Genomic DNA, 21,453 nt, shown 5'->3' with positions numbered 1-21,453 from the left:
AAGTAAAATTAAAACAAAGTTTGCAGGACACAATAACAACACACACAACAAGATTAATTTTATTACAGTCTGACTCTACTGTTGGGTCTTGATGTTACCTGTGTAAATAATTTTAAAGGTAACTTTATTTATTGTTACTATTCAATCAATCAATCAATCAAATTTTATTTGTATAGCACATTTCAGCAGCAAGGCATTTCAAAGTGCTTTACATAATTAAAATAAAAACAGCATGTGACATTGAATAAACAATGAGAAAGAGAGACATTTTGAAAAAGATTAAAAAAGATAAAAACATTAAAACCCGCACCCCTTTTAGGACTTCAGTTAAACGTTGTTTAACTGGGGCTCTAACCCTCTGGGACTTTAGTCAAAAACACCGTTTGACAAGGACTCCAACCTCTAGGTTTTTAGTTTTACTATTAAACTAAAATCTCCAGCATGGGGATCTAGGCTTTTCTTGACACCCCCTCCTCGAGGTCAGACCTTTCACATGCTGGGAGCCCAACACCCTCCTGCAGGTCTGCGTCCTCATCCCATGGAAAGAGAAGATGGTCGTCTGGGATGTGAAGATGCAGATCCTCAGTCGTCACAAAGGACTCGGCAGTCTTCAAAACTCCATATCTCTCTCTCTCTCTCTGTGTGTGTGTGTATATATATATATATATATATATATATATGTGTGTGTGTATATAATCTACCATCCATTTGCTTTTTACCCAGTTGTGAATTTTAAATTTGTCTTTAATATTATCTGATTTGTCAGAGAGCAGTTGTTGTGAAACTAATTTGAATCAAAGACAAAATGATTTAAAGTTGACCTCTGAAACTTTCTTTAGCACTTATATTAGCGATTTGCACCATTAGTGTCACTAGCTGTAAACATCAACCTTTGTGGGTCTGGAGACTGTAGACTTTCATCTAGCTAAAGTTTCTTAAAGATTGCCAACATTTCCAAATGCAGTGTGGTTGATAACAGACCAACACTGCAAAGTATTGAAGAACAACTTTACATGTCTCCATAAAAACACTTACCTTTTAAAGTTCTGCTTGCAGCTCTCGTCTTTACTGTCTTGTCACCCTACTGACACTTAAAACGAAAAACTTCAAATCTTTACTTAATATTTTTGACTAAAAAAATGTTGTCAGCATAATGCGATATGGACAATCCCAGTGGGGGAAAAATGTAACATTCTTAAATTTTCCTGACTGGTCAGGAACAGTGGAGACAAAAATCTGCCCATTTCTAGTTGCTTAGCTAAATAAAACTTCTCAACATTAGTTTCAGTGTAATGACTGTCTGGTTCAAAAGCACCAGGTAACAGAAGCCAGGTAAACTTCGGCAGCAGAAGATCCAACTTCACCATCTTTTAAATTACCTGCCAAGGAAATGCCTTCTTCTTGACATTATTATTATTATTATTATTATTATTATTATTATTATTTATTACTTCATTCAAGAGTCTAATAGTACTTCAGAGTTCATTTGGTGAGAATAAGACTTTTTTTTTCTTAAATGTCAATATCTGAATAAAGCACTCATTTAAAAAAGCACTAACACCTTGCATGGAAATGTGGAGGGAATCTGTCAACCAATCATTTATTTAACAAGAACATGTAGGTTAGCTATGACTGCGCTGTAAGATCTCAGGTTCTGTAAACATCCTTGTTTATTTGACTTGAGCTGTTGGCGTTCTTCTAGTCTTTATGGCTTAAAGACAAAAAGTCTTTAGGCATCCCTTTGTTCTTTGTACTTTTCTGTCAAACGGGTCTTGATCAAGACTTCTCCAGGTTTTTCAACGTTTCTTTGAAAGTTTCTTGTCTCTTCACTCATTTTCAGTTGTGTCCTCTGGTCTGAAACATTGTCACAGGAAAGTATCTTTAGAATTGATTTCACTCTGACCCATGAATTATTCAGGTCATAAAAAAACCCGCAAAACTTTGCAAAGAATCAAACTGGATCTTTAGGCACTTTGTTACCTGCAGCTTATCACAAAGATGTATTTTTTAATCATTTATTTTGTTGACTCTTTTTTTAAAATACCAAAGAAAAAATACTTTAGAGAAAATACAATTTTAGCAACAACAAGGGAATTTCTAAAGAGATGCTGTCTGAAAAGCTTGCATAAAGCAGAGGAATGATTCATCTCTCAGGTTTCAGGTCGTTGCAGATTTTCAAGTGTATAGATTTTGACTCTTAGATACAGTTTATCTTTTATGGATAGTTCTTAACCTGTTGAACAAACACCCATTGTTTTTGCTTCAAACTGGGAACTATGAAATGAAACAAAATAGAATTGTGACCGAATATTTTTGGTTAGAGAAAAAACTAATGGGAATCTTCTCAGTTTTCAACAAAGGTTTTTAAACTTTATGATCTGATCACACTTTATTGATCCTTTTCCATGAGATGAAATTGATGGTGATTCTTGCCTGAATGGCCCCCTGGGATAGCCCCTGTGTCTGTCACCCACCCAGTTCAAATCAGATTCTGGACGGCTATCCATAGCTGCATTTCCATTACCTGTAGAGTGTACCATTACCTGCACAAACTGAATGACAAAAATAAATCTGCTTAATGGAAACACAGCAGTTTCAAAAACACTTCATGTTTTTTGATAAAAAAAAAAATTCTGGAAGGAAGAAGTGTTTTTTCAGCAGTACTGAAAAGATACTGCCAATGAATTTTGCAAAACTGCAATGGAAATTTTTTTTTCACATCACACGAGTCACATGATCAACAACCAGATGTTACTACTGGTGAAAACCATGAAAAAGATGACAGGAAGTGGTCGGAGGATGAGTGTGCAGCTGATTCCACCAGAGGTCTCAGAGCATCACACTTCATATTACGTCCTGTTTCATTCCAACGTGTTGAATTCATATAGACTGAGGTTTATCTACATTTGTAACAGAAGCCCAGCTTGTATAAATGACCCCACTTAATGTGCCTTAGGTGTCCATAGTTTAACCAGTGATTAGGGTTGGAAACTGTATACTGGGTCAGACCAAACTCTTGTGTTAAATCAGCTTAGCATAAGATCAGGTCACATTTGGCAAAAAAAAAAAAAGAGATTTACAAAACAAACTGGGTTCCCTTTAGCAGTGTGGTTTTTAGGAAGCTTAAAGGATTATAGATCCAGTCCACTTCAAAAGATTACAAGAAAGCGTGACTGCTTAACAGAATAGTGTTCAGAAATAATTGGTGGTTTAAAACTTTTACACAGGAACAACGTAGCATCACACTCTGCCTGATTCCCATAACCTACCAGGCAAAAACATGGCAACCCAGATTCATTTCAATCACAACGTCTGGCAAATGACAGAAGAAACGTCCCCTGCCACCGCACAAAGCTGGATTTCCATTTCTTTTTTTAAAAAAAAAATGTTCCATCAAAAGAGGAAGGAATAAATGGAAACGCATACGGGTTGGTGATACGTAATGTCATTAAAGTTGAAAAGTAATCATCTCAGGCTGCCTCTGAGGTGTGGACTGCCAATTGTATTTGGCTTTCTGCAGGTCTGATTAAACAAACCAAGCAGAAAGTTGCTATTAAAGCCCAGCAGACATATTGAATTGCATTGGATACATCAAACGATGCGATTGCTCTGGTTGCTTTTAAATCTTCTCAAAGAATATTTGCTTTGTCTGCTTTTGTCTTTCATACATTGCTCATAGAAAATGTTTTTTATTGTTACATGTCAAACTTAGAAAAGAGTATAAATATTTCTAGGACTGAACCAAAAATAAGAAAGAAAAGAAAAGAAATCTTGGCAAGTGAAGAAATCTTTCTAGTTTTTGATCCATCCTGTCAGGTTTGAAATGATTATCCTTAATTAGAGTAACACCCCTAGTGCCAGAGCAAGAATAAGGAATGGCACATTACTTCACCATATTGAAACACCACAATAGTTTTTGGACAATGTGAAGAATTTCCTGTTGCTTTGCCTCTGACTTTGTATAATGATGTAAACGGTGAACACACCAAAGCTTGACAATCTGTTGAGTCTGACTTTAAAGTAACAAAGTCATTCTTGGCTTGTTATGTGTTAGCATAATGAACAAATAAAGACAACTTCATGAGCTAGCCAGAACATTCTGACTTAAAAATGTTGGAAAAAGTCTAAACTTAATAGAAAGAAAACCCTCACAGAGTGACGTTTATGATACATTTAATTTGTAAACACTGTCAGAATATTGTGAATCATTAGCCGCTGGTGATGTTAACATTAGCATCTGCTTTGCAGCTTCCTGGTTGGCATTTGTTCACCTCTATTTCAAAATCTAAAATAAATAGATTTACCAGGATGAAACAAGATTGTTCTACATTGACCACAGATTCTTCAAAAAGTAGTTTGAGATTTACCAAACTTTTTATTTGTAAAACGGGATAGAGTTTTTGTGACTAGCTGAACATAGTGTTGGAGCCTTCACAGCTACTTTTCTTTTTTTTGTTTGCGACTCTCTCAATATAACAAGATACAAAACTTGTAAAAATGTCCCCTCACTGTTTCTTCTACATGACATCAAACATCCGATGAGGTGTTTCCATCTTACTGTTACGACTTTTCTCATTTAAACGAGAATATATTTAGGTTTTAATGAGCTATAAATCTCTGTATAGTAAGATATTAAACTCATGAGCCTTATATCTCCTTTCAATTTGTTATTGGCTTGTATTGATAATGGTACATATTATTATTATTATTTTCTTCCAGATGTGAAGGTACAGAACTAGCAGTGTTGAACTAGGCTAGGCAATGTTGAATTAAGAAATAACTTGTGAAGTCAAAATGTAAAAAAAGGGACTAAATTAAAAAAATGTAAAATATTTAAGCCAAAAATAATTTTGAATTTTGTTGGAATCTTGTTCACACAAATTCTCACTGAGTAAATTGACTTACAGCTCCACTCACAACAGGAAAACGCTTCTATTCAACCATTTCCTTTCCTTTTCCTTTGTTTTTTTTTGTTTTGTTTTTTTGGTCACTTGTTCTGAAGCGAAGCCTCTGCTGAGAAAATGGCCCAAAGTGTGAAGAACATTGAACTAACCTGTCAGAGTCTGACCGTTGCACTGTGGCATATATTCCTTTAATAGACTGTTGAGAGCCAAACTGCTGTGGAGTTGGACTGTATTAAAGTGGCCCAACCGGCAGTTACAGGAAGCCCTACTGCTACTTTTGATGTATGACAATGCTGCTTGGCTCATTGTTTTGTTTGGATCACATGTTTACTGTCTGTGAGTGGAATCGTGTTGTTGAGAAGAATGTCTTCTATATTGTACCACCACGGGCAGAGTGCTGCAAAAACCAGGTTACAGAGGTGGACATTTCAGAAATCTGTCTTCATTTGACATGTTTCTGTCTTTCTGGATTGGCCAAATGTACATTAGAAAAACTCCATGCAGCATGTGTGTGTAGAGCATGCCTGTGGTCTGTTCTGACATTCAAGATAAAAAGTACATAAAAAGCGACAATTGTTAACTTCCATTGCCTGACTTAATATTTCCTCCAACTAGAGGCCTTTTAATTGATGGTGATGGTCATTCCTTGAATAAATCCAACAAGACAAATTTCCTCATAGCTAATTTTAGAAAATAGAAATGATGAATGCATGCTGTCGTGTTTCCTACTGATGCACACATCATGTGTAATCATTGCATTAATAAATTTTGCCAAATAATCTGGTAAAAAGCCATAAAATATATCCACCCTTTAGCCTGACAATGTGCTGAAAAGTTACATCAGAAGCATTCTTACATTTTTTATGTTGATGCAAGCGCATTTTGAAGTATTGCATTAAAAAAGTTGATGGAAATGAACATTTGAATTTAGTTCCTCATTTTAATAAAAAATTAACAGTTTTTGACTTTCTGAAAAAGCTTAAACATAAATAAAATCATAATCAAATTTAAATTGATATTATTATGATCAGATACACTCACTGACGAACAGGTGTGTGCGTGTGTATGGGTGTGTGTGCATGTGTGTGCATGCATGTGTGTGCATGTGTGTGCACACACTAGGGCTATATTTAGCCTCCGCTCGGTAGGTTTGAAGAAGATTCACATTTAACCTTTTGCTCAGACACGTTCCTCCCTGGGCGTTCTAATTCTGTTCGTCTTTAATTAATGACTGTGCTGCTAATTAGAGACTGTGCAACTCTTTCATACCCTTCAACAGACTCTCACCTATTATCAGCTTTTCATTTCTTAACTTTGAGAATAGTTTTTCCCCCTTCTGTGCCTTTCCATTAGGAATACCAAGTGTGTGAAATGTGTGAAAAGAAATTTCAGAAAGAAAAGAGTTTGTTGGACAAAATAACAGTCATGATAATACTAGAATTAGGACTTTATTGGTGTTTAAGGTCATGTAATAAGAAGAATATGCTTGCCTACTAGTTAGAATTATGATGGTGCAGTTATTAGTACCAGAGGGTCCCGGGATTGAGTCCAGACTGAGGATAGTTTGTTTGGATTTGCGTAATCTCCCCGTGGATGCTTAGTATTTTTGTTCAGTTCAAAGTTAAAGATACTAGTGATCATTAAAAAGTGCAGAGCTAGCAAATGTAATCCTTCACACCAACACTTCATTATTTTTTTCTAATCTTTGTCAATAAACATATTAATGTAAAAAGTTGCAGTAGACTTGGTGTAATAAAATGGTTTAGAGACCATGAAGACCCACGATTGTAACAGCCTATTTAACTGTTTAAACACAAATATGCCTTGGTGTTCGAACACCAAATTATACAGACACTGTCCATATAATTTAATACAAACAGTGGAAACTTGGACTGGTGAAATTCTTGAAAATTTTATCAGATGTTTTATCTATTGACATTGATGTCAATTTAGTAATACAGCACTTTAAAAACAGCTATTAACTGCACCAACGTGTTGTACAGTATGTATAAAATTGGTGACATGTTTATTGTAATGTATATTGTTATTAATTCATTGTCTTGTAGAAACCATCTAAGCTCTTCTGAAGAAGCTAACATCTACAGTCTGGTTTGTCTTTTGCTCTGGGTGTAAAACCAATGAGTGCTGAGGCAAATGGACGACGCTCCTGGACTGGCTGCTGTCCAAACATTAGCCAGTAGCATGTGAAGTAGAACTTTCAATAGTCAGGAGTTCACTGTCTAGAAATCTACTGAACTTCAAGCAAAGGCTAAATTGAATTTAGTCGTGTCTATGAAGCAATAGAGCTTTGTGTCTATGTGGAGTTCCTGCTCCTGCACATATTGAGCCTCTAACAGCTGAAATCAACTACCTTGGTTTGGGGGAGGCTATGCAGACATTCTGACAAATTGTAAGATTTTTTTTCAGGTCTTTTTAGCAGCATGGTTGATATCATCTGTCAGCCAGGTGATGTGGCCTGATGGATGTGACAAAGAAAAACTTTTTATGCAGTAAGGAAAGCAGTCAGTTCATCCCCCTGGGTCACCATAGTGGGTGTTTAGCATTCTTCTTGAAATCTGACTCGTTCTATTGTGAATTTAATGTGGGCTGGTGCCTTTAGGAAACTAATGTCAGCTACCACTCTGTATTACCTGACTGCTACGAAGTGACATCCTGGTTTCAACGGAAAACATGTAAAACAGGAGCCTGCTCTTAACATCTATAATGTAGAGTCTCCATCTGCTAGGAACGGTGAGATGAAAATGAATGACAGCAGTTGTTTAGTGAAGAACAACAAAATGACAACCACCTTTTAAATGCTCAAACCATCACCCTGTGCAGGGCAGGTGTGTGTCTCCACCAAATCCACCCGACCAATATCTATGTCCTCTTTGCAAACACTATGCCGAGATTTTACCAGATTATACCAGATTTATTCTGGTATTACTTTCTATAGTCTAGCTTAAATATTTTAATGATCAAAAAATAAATAAATAAAAGATGAAAGTCATTCAGATGAACCTGGTCCAGTGTGAAAAAGTAATTGCTCAATAAACCAGCACCATTGGTGATAACTAGGGGTGTTGAATGTGAAGGAGTTGACTGACATCCATGTAGTTTCAGTCAGACTCTCCCTGTCCATCATTTCCACATTCGTCCTGCTGTGTCTTTGTTAATGTCAAGTTAATATATTTGCTGTTCCAGAAAACTGCAAACAGCGAGACTCTAAAATCCTTTTCAGAGTTTTCCAGACAGTAGTGGAACACACAAGAACAAAAATATGAATAAATGTTTTTTGTTTTTTGGGGGTGGGGGGTTGGACGGTTGCAACCATTGAACTATCTCCCCTTATTATAAGATTATGTTCAACTTTATAAGTGGAGATACATGGCTGATCTTATGATTATAAAATAACTTGCAGTTGCGTAAGTATTGGCAAAACTCAATGTCATTTTTATCTTGAGGTGGTGGAGGGTTGTTAGCAGTTTCGGAAAGTAACTAATAAAGACATTTGTAATCTAACTTAGTTACTTTCCACATCACGTAATCAATAAAGTAACTAAATTACTTTTTCAAGGAGTAATCAGTAATCTGATTAAAGTTACTTTTTCAAAGTAACTATGCCATCACAGCAAAATTCAGATCATTAGAAAGCTCACAAAGCAAATGGTCAACATCAACTGTTTAAAGTGTTCTAAGTATGATTGTAATTTCTGGTTTTGAAGATAGTATAAAAAATTATCTGTCTCTGTTTTATGGCATTAATAGGGAAGCATCACCAGTATGTTGTTATAATTACAAACTTTCTGGTTTTAACAGATTAACCAAAAAAATGTTCTTGTCTAAACAAGAAAAGCCGTAACAGAACGGCAGTACTTTGTTGGATGTTTGTAATCTAGAAGGAGTGAGAAGTTGTAATCTGTCAGAGGAATGTATTTTAATATCTCATTTTGAATCTCATAACAAAAATACTACTTCACTTTATAACGAGATTCTGCTCCTTTATTTTGTGTCTCTGGCAGTGAAGCAGAAAAAACTTTAATTAAAATGTTGGTGATCCTAATTTACTAAGGAAAAAAAAAACAAAGATTTTGGTCTGATTTCATGTCAGTCAGTGAGGAAAAAGTATGTTTTTATACATTGCATGTAAATATCTAACTTAAAATCTATACTGCTAACCTGTAATTACAAGCTAGTGCTGGGACTTCAGGGGTTTAATAATACAATTAGTTTTTTGGGGGGTTTCACATGTAGAGTTATTGAGTTTTTATAAAATAATCTTTGAATTTAAATCTTAAATTTTGGCTTGCACAGATATTTTTTTTTTTCTTTGAGTCCTTATCATGTTGCTCACCTGCTCTCCACCCCGCTGACCTAAAATAAAATGTATTTATAGTGAGAGCTTGTTTCTTATGACTAGTGGATTCTAAATGCCTTACTTTTACACTTTGATGGTGTCGCCCCTCCTCTTGCAGGGATTTTGTGATCGATTAGCATTCTATCTTTGCATTTTGCATTAACGTTCTATGAGATAAGGATCTTTTCTATGGCTATTGTTTGGACTCAGATTTAAAGTCACAGCTTTTGTTATCAGCTTGTGTCTCTCCAAATATCCTTTCATCTGTGTTCATGTTTCTTCGCCAGCTGGAGCTGATGTGATTAAAAGTCACTCGCCATGGATGGATCACAAAAAGGTTGTCATTACCATTCTGAAAGAAATATCAAATTCAAAGTGTTTGTTGTTTTCTTAAATGAATCTCTAAGTGTTTGAGGGTCTTGTCAGGGCAGACGTACGTCTTCTCTTTCTTTATCTGGTAAAATAAAGCCACATTGTATTTTGTTGAAATGCAGTGCAGTTGAATCTAGACGTGTTTGTGAAGCCAAAAGAAATGAAGAGGTGAAATAAAGAAACAGTTTGAGCAGAGGTAAGATCTGAGACTTAGTAAAACAGAGCAGACTGCATATTAAGTCCATTTCCATACGTGAGACCTGCAGCTTCCACAGCAAGGAGACGGGAAGGCGAAGGTTCAAACAGCCAGAGGCAACGACCGATATGCAAACAAGCCGAGGCTTCACGGCGAACTTCGTTTAAACCTGCGCCGTGTTCCTGTTCCTCACTCAGGCTTCTATATGTTGATCAGGAGATATTTATTGAGCTGACATTTATTAAAGAACACACTTTTTCAGAGACATTTTCTGAAGGGCAGACTGAGTACATTTCAGAACTCATTAGCTACTTAATGGTTATTCTTTGCTTCTTAATTTGCCACTCAAATTCAGAGGACTGTTGAAAACCCTCAGAATGTGCCCTTATTTATTGACGTACATTTGGAGGGGTTAAATCTCTTCGATGCAGATTCAGCATCACTGAGTTGAACGAGACTAAAGGTTATGAAACTGGAGGGTCATGTGTCCGACCCGGTGGCCAGCAGCACCCGAGCCCCACGGGGGTCTGTCCTCTCACTGTGTTCGTCTCAGACTTCCACTACAACAAACTCTGTGGATTCTGTACATGCTGGTTGTACCAGAGATGTACTAGAGGCTGAGGAGGCAGAGCTGGTGTTACTGCTTAATGACTTCATGTTGGAACATTTATTTCATCTAGAAAGTGAAAGAGACATGATTATGTCTTTCAGGAGAAACTGAAATAAGTCTGACTATATTTCTTGAAGAAACTTAGTAGGACCTTCAGTGCTTCCAGAAAGATGATGTTGCAAATCTTCTGTAATCAGCTTGATGAGGAGGCAACTTCCTCTCCTGTGGGAACGTTTAACTGCCAGAGCTAGGAAAGTAATACAGGCGTAGTATCTTGCTATCAAAAAAAATTGTCTCATTTTAAAGGATATTATGTCTGTTAAAAATACAAAATATGTTCTTGTTTGAAAGAGAAAGGTCTGTATACTTTTTGTTCAGTTGTTTTCAATTTAGAATCAAAAATTGAAAAAGGGTTTCTGTATGAAATAAAAACCATTATGGACAACCCTGAACATCTGCTTCACAACACAATTCAATAAAAGTGTCAAGAGAACATCTTTAGAGAGGACACAGCTAAAACCATCGTTGCCCTTCAAAGACTCTGGCCTGCAATAACTTGTGTTTTCCCTTTGTGATCATATACGTCATTGAACTGAATTTCTCTCCTGAACAAGGTGTTTGGATTTAAGATTCACTGACCGACGACAACCTCCTCCTGTTAAGTTTGGTGCCCTGAAAGACTGCTTGCTTCTCTGTATTTATCTATACCTGCCTTGTCTGTTTGTCTCTAAAAAAACCTCCACTGCTTTGTCAGAAAACACTCTGAGGAAGGTTTTGTGGAGATTTTCCAGTCTCAAAGAGAAACTGTGTTTTTTTTTGTCCACCAGGTGTCGTGAAGGCTACCAAGGAATCCGGTGTGACCAGTTCCTGCCCAAGACGGACTCCATCCTGTCAGACCCCAGTAAGAGGCTTCTGTGTTTTCTCTGCATCAACACATAATTTAAACATCTAAACAAACAGAAGCAGAAAAATAAAACTATATAGGGCAACTGAAAAAATTTAAATGCTCGCAATTCTGCGCTGACATGTTTGAAAACCCCGAAACCACTGACTTCTCACTTCTGCCATGCAAAAGCAGCTTGACAGCTATTACGGAAGCACTTAGTCAGATGGTATAAATAGAAATGTGTTTGATATCAAACTGCCTTCACTGTTAAATCTTTTTGCATATAGGCAAATGCGTATGATATTTATTCTAAAAGCAATGAATCATCTCGGCAGCAAACAAGTCAGGAAGTTATTTTTCTTTAATGGGAGCTCAGAGTCAGACATAGTCAACTTTTTCAGATTTTGTAGCACTTACAACCACAAACTTTAAGTTTTGTTTGTTTTTGCTGGGATTTTATTTGACGGAAGTGCATGTTTGTGAAGTTTAAGGAAAATAAATATCTAAAAGAGTTTAGGTGTGTCTCTTTATGCCCATCCATCTTTACAAAATTAGCTGTCAGATTTGATGGAGAGAGTCTGTGAACATCAATTTTCAACTGGATTTAGGTCTTAGGTTTTGACTGAACCATTTTACCAGATGAATATGCTTTAGTTATTTGCCATGGCTTCTTCAGATAAAACTATCCACTGATAGTCCAGGAATCAGTCCTGCCTCAACAAACTTCAGCATAAGATCCACAGCTGTGCTCCTTGACGGTTCCTCTCCACCACTGTAAAATCTTTTGTGGCCTTACGTTCGGTTTATTCCAGTATTGCCCCTCCTTTCCATCCACTCCGTTCAGAAAGAAATATGTCCACATATCATGCTGATGCCGCGACCATGTTTCTCCATAGAAATGTTGTTTCCATGGTGCTATCCAGTGTTAGTTTTAAGTACACATAAAAACTTTGGTCTCAACTGACTAGAGCATCTTCTTCACTTGTTTGCTGTAAATAGGACTACTCGTTGCTTTCTTTCAACAAAAACTGTCTTTTTTCCACTCTACCACATAGAGTAGGGTTATGACGGTGGCTTGCCATAAATCTGAACTTTATCTCGGGTCTGCTGCACTCTTTCCATTTTCAAATGATGGATTTTACAAAGTTGACATCTCCACAGCTTCAGATGTTGTTTTACAACTTAACTCTGCTTCAAACTCCATCACTAAGCCATCGTTGGCCTGATGTGCCACAACAGGACAGGTCAGGGATGACTGCCGTTTCCCTGGATCTTCATCATACAGTTTTCCCACTAATCCTTACAGTGAAGCTGGATTTATACTGAGATTAAATCATACATACGTGAGTTAGCTGAAGTCCTGAAGGCAGTTAGTTGTACTGGATTTTATTTAGAGGTCACGGATTAAAGGGGGATGAATACAAATGCAAATCTCAACTTTTCATATTGATTTTGGAAAAGATTCTTGTGTAAAAACCATGTATAAGCTCAATACCTTATTCTGGTGTAAAAACCATCTAGAACTGCAAGCAGTTATCAATGGTTCCAAGCCAGTATGAGCAAGTCTGTTCCTCACCCATCATTTTAAAAACTGAGAGTTTCTATCTGGTTATTGGCTTTTTTTCATCTCTTTTCCAACTATTTTCTGCTATTAAGATGAAGGTCACTTTCCTCTTGCTTTATCTTCTGTAAAACATGGTTTTCTCAATATCACAGAGCGCAGAGATGAACACAGATTTCTCACCATCCTGCCCTTTATCAATGTTATATGACTTTCTTAGGTCTTCCAGGCTCATTTAAAAGAAAATCAATCTTTCTTCAACCTGCCCATGTTGTGGCAATACAATGTCTTATCCATGGGATTCCTGTCAGCAATGCCATAATAACACTGTTTAGCATTAAAATGACCATGTGATACTTCAGGCACTTTGTATTTGCCCAATGTCAAAAGCCCCCTAAGAGCTCTAATATTCAAATTTAATTTTTCTATTTAACACTTGATTGGAAAGGACAATGTGCCATAAATGGGACGCGTAAATTAGATGTGGCAAATGCATTGCCAGTGTTATCACTGGGTATTTGCTAATATCCTTTACTTTCCAGATCATTAAATGAAGCTGCTGCAATGAGGTTTTTAATTCAACTCAAAGTATTAATGTAATTGCTTCCTAGAGCAATGGTGGTATCCACTCAAGTGACACCCATCATTTTCTGTTTGTGTAGCAACCGACTGGCCTGTGTATGTAGGTGATGAACATGTTACCTTCCTCATTGGTCAGAATGTTTTTAAATTTTCTTTCATATTTTGTCATGCTACTATCACAAACTTTACTGTATTTTAATGGAGTTTTATGTGAGATCCCAAAACATTTTTTTTATTTTTTTTTACCTGTAAAGCATAAACCTTTTTATGACTCAGAATCTAAAAAGTATGGCATTTATTTTCATTCAGTGCTGCCATATTCAATGCAGGCATCTTCTGCTGTAATTACAGGTGAAAGTATTTTGGGATACATTTCTATTAGTTTCAGAATCACTTTTTTCCCTGTACACTTCCTTGCAAAATAGGTCAAGATGAGTCATATTGGATCAATAACTTTTCTGAAAAGCTATTTTTAAGTTTTGTCAAAAACCTTTCAAGTCACATAAGAGGTACCCCAAGGTTCAGTCCTAGAGCCTCTTATTTAATATCTACATACTCACACCAGCTCAGGTTATAACAGGAAGTAAGACAAACTACCTTAACTATGCAAATAATACACAGCTGTACATTACAAGGTCATCACTTGACTCCGAACCATCCAATCACTGAAGAGATGATTAGAACAGATAAATGTGTGGATGGGCCAAAACTTTCTCCAGCTGAACAGAAATAAAAATGAAGTTATTATCTTTGGACCTTGAGATCTATAGAGTTATAGATCAAGAGTCAACACACAGCTTCAGTTATTACAACTAAAAACCAGCAATCAGCCCCGAAACCTGGGAGTAGTGATGACCTCTGACCTGAACCTTCAGAGCCACATAAAGACAGTCACAAAGTCGGCCTTCTATCACCTGAAGGACATTTTCAGGATTACAGGCCAGATGTCTCAGCAAGAGAGAAACTCATCCATGAGTCACCATCAATCAACCATACAATTGATTGATGGGACTTAGGCCTGGACTTTAAGTGGGCCATTCTGACGCATGAGCTCAGTGGAACCATGTGCAGCACTTTGCATATTATTTAAGGGTATTTGAGTAAAATGTGGGCATATATAAATGCATAGCATGTTTTTGATGGTTTTGTCCAAAAATGAAAATTTTTTTTGCTACGTTGGGTTGATCTAGTGCATAAAATAACAATAAAATTGTGGTGTAATGCACCACAATTTCAAACATTTGAGTTATCTGAATACTTTTCAAAAGTACTGTAAGCTTGCAGTGTAAAAAAGATCTGTGAGTCGTCTTCAGTCACTGGTATAAAGACAGAGCTGTAGTGGGAAGTGTCTTCCAGCTTCGGACGGGAGGATTTCTTTTACCTGGTCTTGCAAATTAAAGGGAGAAAAAAGTAGTTATTTCTGCAATTCACAAAACAAGTCCACCTATTAAAACTTTTTAGAAGACCTATAACTCCAGAGGGAGAAGGAAAAAAAGACTAACCACATCTTTACCATTACCTTAAATTGGTTTTCTTGCCTAACATGGTAATCGTTTCTGGGGATCCCAAACCTGAGGACTTTTTCAGTCGGATTTTCATATAAATTGTTCAAACTTGCAAAGTCATTCCTCAGCCACTCAGGGCCTGAAAAGCAGAGTTAAAGAAGGGCCTGCTAGGTAAAAGACGGTAAAGGAAGACCGCTCTGCAGCTGTTGCATCATCATCAGCCGATCCAAACAGAATGCTGATTAAAAACTGAAGCTGTTCTTATTGCATCCTATTGATCTATTCACAACCAGAATCTTCAGTTATCTACTTTATCAAAAAGTAGTAGAGAGGGGAGAAAATGATAGTTTGCATATTTGTTTAGGATTAAACATCTGAAAACTGTGGATCCATCTTTATCCTAACCACTTTTAATCTTATACCCCTAATTAGAAACCCAAAGCAGTAAATGACTTACAGAAGTCGTGTAACTGTGAATGTTAACCTCAGTATAAATCAAACTGTTCCATGAAGGCCTCAGTGCTTCACTGGAGAACATAGAAAACTGTCACAACTTCACAATGAGCAAATGAAGGAGGAGGGCACACAGCCAACATTTTTTCAAATAAATGAACCCAAAAACGGTTTTCTATCCAGTGTCAAACTGGACACAACCTAAATAAAAATAAGAAAAAAAAATTTCTTGGTCGTTTTGGACAAGTGAGGGGAGTAGAGCAGAGACGTTTCCAGACATCAAATTTAAATACGATGGAATCCAACTGTTGTGAATTTTGAGCAAATTTTTCAAAGAAGGAAATAAAGTGAATTAGCCGTGTTTCCATGTATTGACTTGGGGTGAATCAACCAGGCTACACAAAGCGTAATGTGGTCATGAGGACGCAACATGGTTGTAATAAACAGGAAGAAGACATTGGAAACTGCCATGGACCACACATCTCAGAAAAATGGACAAGCTCGGACCTGAGTTTGGTGCCCCTGGTAAGGCACAGCCTCACCACCCTTTGGTGGATGAGCTCTTTTTCCAGAAAAACCAAAAACCACCTCAAGCTAGCTTGAAAACGTTTTTGTGAAATTGCCAATGTTTTATTTATTTATTTTTATTTTGCCATTTCCATCAATCTTTTCTAACATGATATTTTAAATTGCACATAAAAGACGTTAATGGAAACACTGCCACTGAAATCCAGAACAAACATCTTAAAACAACAGCAACATCACTCAAGACTAACAACAAACTTGTCAGAAAGAAAGTTTAAAACAGCAACCCGTTTCCATCCATCACCTGGAAACGGAAAGAGAAAGATCCTACTGCAAAAGTAGCAAACCATGGCTGACATGGCAGGAAGGAAGAACATTCCCCAGAGAAGCAGCCATGAGGCCCGTGGTAGCTTCAGAGGAGCTTCAGATCAGATGGGAAAATCTTGTGACAAGACTACTGTTAGCTGCACACTTCACAGACCTAGTCGATGTGGAAGAGTGGCGAGAAAGTCTGAAAAAAAAAAAAAAGGTTTAAAGAATTAATGGACTTGTCAGATGAGACCCAAGATTCAACATTTTTCCCTCAATACAGAAATCTGAATACACTGCTCCCATGTGGGCACGCTGTCTCCAGCAGGGACAGAGGAGCTGGTCAGAAGTGAAGGGAAATGGACACAGCTGAAGATGATCAATACTCGAAAAAAAAAAAAACTTGGATGTTTCAAAAGACTTGAATGTGTTTGTTCACCTTCCAGCAGAACTGAACCCTGAACACACAGCAAGGGCGACACTGAAATAGTTTAGAATGCATTTTCATGTTAGAATTAGGGATGCACTGATATGAAAATTTGGGCTGACAACTGAAATGAATACTGCTGTTATGGCCAATAACCGATACTTACCGATGTCATGTAGTTTATATATTTCCCTACACTTTGGACTCTCTTTAAACGTCACAACACCTTCCACCAGTTAAACATCTTATAATATTTACAAACACATAACAGTCAACTCTATTCAAAACACATACCATCCAGTCTGAGGTTAATCTATTTACCAAAAAAATGGGAATTTTCATATTGCTTATTATATCACAGAAATATATTTTTTCTGCCGTCTCACAGTTAAGTGCTCCTGTCTGTTCACTGGTCTCATTAAAACCTAAACAACATACATCAGCGTTTTTGCTTGTACTAAAACCAGATGTGACAAAGTTAATATGCATACTTTTGCAAAGGATTGTTTTTTTCAGATGTCAGCTTTCTGTGCAAACTTGCTGCCTCTTTTTTCCAGTAACATCTTTTTTCTTTTCCTGTCTCTTATTTTTTTTCTTCCCTTCTGTTCTTCCCTTCTTTATTCAACCACCTGCTGCTTCCAAAAAGTTGGTAAGTGCAAAGTTGGCAAAGAAGAGTGGTAGACTGCACTCCTCTTCTTTCCTCGCCCCTCAGATAATCTTGTCACAGCATCCCTCTCCCTGACTTTGCTGACAGTTAATCAGATCCTAATTTCCTGGGTTACCTCTGTGTCTCCTGGTCCAGCTCACCTCAGTGTTGATATCACCGTTCCTCTCTTTCCCTTCAGACAGCCTTCTCGCCCTGCGTCCGTCTCCCACTAACCTCCTACATGCCATCCTGTCGTCAAAACACATTTTGTCCTCAACCCTCCAATTCTCTGTCCAAGTCATCTCCAAAACACAAAGAGATGCGGCCCTCAAACCAACTCGATTTTGGATTGTGCCAGCCAAGAAAAAAAGTTCAGCGGTAGGGCAAACGATCTCTGCCAAGTACTTCTGGCACGCTGTGGTCTCCTGGGAGGCAGGATGAAGGTAGCCACGTCTTCAGAGAGAGGTTATCACACTGCCTCAGGTTCTCTGGGGGCATCAGGCCTGCCATAGCTGGACTAATACAACAACATCCAGGAATAAAAAAAGGAAGAAATATTATTTCCCCTGACAAAATAACCACTGAAAGGAATTTTTCGCACTTCAGCAATTCTGCAGCTATTTTTTGAAAAACTCTGCTTTCCAATTATCAAAGCAATGCTGAATAAAAGATGAGCAGAAAAAGGCTTGAGAATGTTAAGTCAAGCAAAAATAGATATAGCGAGATAGAAAGAAAAGTGAGTTGGAGTATACAATGGAGTATAAGGGCCATTGTGGATAAAGGCAAAAAATAATAATTGACCACAGAGGAGAACATTTCCACCAAAAAAAACAAACAAAAAATAACCCCAGAAATTTTTAGATTGCCATTAATATTCACATAATTAAAAAATCTTGATACTCTTATTACAGAAAGTTGTACATTTGCAACATGAAAATTAATACATGGAAATGGATTCATGTAAATTTTACATTTTAATATTGTAAAATTTACAATATTAAATCAGGTGTTTTGTAATTCATTCTCATGAGAAAAAAGAACTTGTACGTTTTCCTGATTATATTATAAAGTCAGAGATTTGCAGCAAAAATATGAGAAGTCTGAGATGCTTAATGGAGGCCAGTAATAATCAATTAACCAATTAATCCCATTATAAACTCAAATCATTTCCATTTGCATGATTTATCATTTTTTCCTCTTTTCTCTCTCTTTCTACCAGAACCTGGATGATGAACGTTTTCAGTCTGGTGTTTTGGTCATAACCAGCCCTTCTTTAATATACAGACACTTCTTAATTCATTTTATTTGTTGTTTCTGTTTTGTTTATGTGTTTTTGATATTGAAAATGTATTCCAGTTCCAGTGTTACATGTTCATTAGAATTTGAAGTTTTTTAATCTTTGAGAATATGTTCTTGCTTTTTTATGCTGTTACCATTATGTTACTTGAAAATGGTCTTAAAACAACAATATTATCATTAATTGTAATAAATTCCGGGACAATTTATCATCCAACAAAGTGAGTCATTGTGACAGGTCTAGTTGAAGGTGGGGGATCTGCATTGGGAAGTATTCTTCTCCTTCTCTTCCTGAATCTGTACTCCAAATCCCAGGAGCAGACTGAGCCATGAACTTCTTGAATTGAATCAGAACACACACTTGGAAAAAGATGCATTTCCATTCACCATATAGTTGTGCAATCTGACATTTTCTAAAATAAATTTGCTTGTTGGGAACACAGCAGTTAAAAAAACAACAACATTTTTTTGGCGCTAGGCTAAAATCAGAATTCTAAGAAAAATGTCAATTGTAAGATTAAAGTCAGAATAATTTCCTTTGTTTCAGTAATGCTAATCCTCCTTTGTAGTTCTGTCTGTAAAACTTGGTGTAGGTGAATTTTTATACATTTTTTTGTTGATTAAAGTTTAAACACTCTTAGATGTTGCCTGTTGGAGGAAACCTAATTTGTTCTGAAAAGACTGATTTTAACCTCATGCTGAGCGCTGACTCAGAGCAGACAGTACCGACTCTGGTCCGTTTACCTCTGAAACCTGCAGAGGCAGAACATGACTCGTCACCTTCGCCGTCAGAGATCAGAGGTTTAGTCGGGCTTTCCTTGTATACATCAAAGGTTCAGCAGAAGCGTTTGATGTCATCTCTATATGCTCTACGTCAAAGCTTTTCACAGTGCAAACAACTTCAATCTTTTGTTGTCAGCAGCTCTGCGTTGTTCAAACTGCAATATTGCTGGTTTGTTTAACCAACTGAAGAACTTTCACACGATAATACAGTATTCAAGATGAGACTGAGCTCTGACTCATATTCTCTTTGATTAGCGGTTCCTCTCTCCTTCACCTCACTTTGTGATCTTTCTTTACTGTTTTCATCATCTCACAGGACCCTTGTGCAATCATTGTCTCACCCACATTGGAAAAATATATTCAACCCCTTGGAATTGAAGGTCTCAGAGCCGAGACGGAGTGTCTTTATGATGCAGAGACAGACTCAGAATCAGTGTCTGCTCTTTTTGAAGTGTCTGCACTGCTTCACTCCCTGTAGACCAGGAAAAAGGGTTCGAGCTTTAAATTGGAAGGCAAATTTAGTTCACGCTATATTTAAGATTTTCATTCCACAGGTTGCATGAATTGCATGTCGAATGTAATATTAAAGTAATCATGCAAGTCCAGTTTTGAGCAAGAGGCTGTCTTTTACACTGTGCAACATGCGTGAATCCATGAGATAAGGAGGGATAAAATATGATAGTGGTTAAGGTTTCATGCCTCCATAACTGCAGAGATAATAACAGTTCAACATGAGCTCCGTTCAGCATTCTGTTAGTGGTTCTTTTACAGCTTTCATCACACATGCACATTTTTGTTCTGTGGTTTCGTTATTAAAAAAAGAAGCTGTGTAAGCTGAAATATCCCCGGGCAAAACAAGAAGCACCTCTGAGTGTCAGAGGCGATGCTCTGCAGCACTTCCTGACCTGCAGAAAATTAGCCAATCAATATGGCATCAGACATTTGTTCATATAATGTCACAAGGAGGTAAGGCTTAATAGATGGTGTGGGTGTTTGGAGAGAAAAAAAAAGCAGTCGATGAAAAAGCCATGAGTTCAAACTGGTGTATGAAGCATAGATCTTCAGCATATAGAGTGGACACAAACATTTGTACACTCTTAGTCATGTCACAGAGTTGTACAGCAGACACTCCAGTTGTGGGAAGTGGATTAGAGTTTCAGATATGAGCTATTCGGTCTGAGCTCTTCAGTAAACAGCAGCTTACGCTGTGTACAAGAACACAGTTCAGTTCAATCCAGGGAAGAATACTTTGTGAACCCCGCAGGGAAAGGAAATGTTACTGTAACTCATATCATATTGTGGGTTTGTATTATTAGAAAATTCCCACCTTTATGCTGAGAGCATTTGTACAGTAGGGACAATATTCCATTTACTTTTAGCAAATCAAAGAGAGTGTCCCGTCTTTAGTTTTTCAGCACAACATACAGAGACGATTGTTGGCCTCATGAGCCAGGGCAGATTCAGGGTGCATCCACACCAGCCCAGTTCAGTCTGCTTTAATCCAGCTGCTTCCTTTGACGAGAAAGTCCATTTATTGAGGTGTGAATGCATAATCAAACTCTGATGTGGACCAAAAAAGCAAATTCCTAAAAACCTCGGTCTCGGTTCAGTTGAAGTCTGAACCGAGGCTTCAAATCTGATGTGATTTGGATGCGTATGTGAAAGCCAAACAGACCAGGAGCAGTAAACGGACTACTGCACAGGGAATTCTGGGTAAATACAGCTAAAACAAACATGTGAGTCTAGCGCTAGCGGGAGAAATGACTCATGGTCTTTTACCAAAAACAGAGAAATCTTACTACCGCTAAAATCTGATGCCACTCCATTTTTGTTTACAAGTGATGGAGAGATGAAAGCTGTGCTCACTGTTTTAGAGTTTTTTTTAGAGTTATTTGGTTCTCCCTGTGCATGCGTGGGTTCTCTCCAGGTACTCCAGCTTCCTCCCACAGTCCAAAAACATGACTGTCAGGTTAATTGGCCTCTTCAAATTGTCGCTAGGTGTGTGTGTGTGTGTGTGTGTGTGTGTGTGTGTGTGTGTGTG

General features: G+C 37.3%; 1 protein-coding gene across 1 annotated transcript in view; it reads left to right on the top strand.

Moving 5' to 3' along the window:
* LOC106957149 (pro-neuregulin-3, membrane-bound isoform-like) overlaps positions 1 to 21,453 on the top strand; it is a 143,813-nt gene that overhangs the window by 16,500 nt on the left and 105,860 nt on the right. Inside the window, exons 3-4 of the mRNA XM_015048404.1 lie at positions 11,267 to 11,340; positions 17,334 to 17,336. The gene's annotated coding sequence lies outside the window, so the exon portion shown is untranslated. The remainder of the gene's footprint in view (positions 1 to 11,266; positions 11,341 to 17,333; positions 17,337 to 21,453) is intronic.

Source organism: Poecilia latipinna, unplaced genomic scaffold, assembly GCF_001443285.1.
Source record: "Poecilia latipinna isolate Pla-1442-1.1 unplaced genomic scaffold, P_latipinna-1.0 Scaffold881, whole genome shotgun sequence".
Taxonomy (NCBI): Eukaryota; Metazoa; Chordata; class Actinopteri; order Cyprinodontiformes; family Poeciliidae; genus Poecilia; species Poecilia latipinna.
This window is presented reverse-complemented; position numbering and strand designations above follow the sequence as displayed.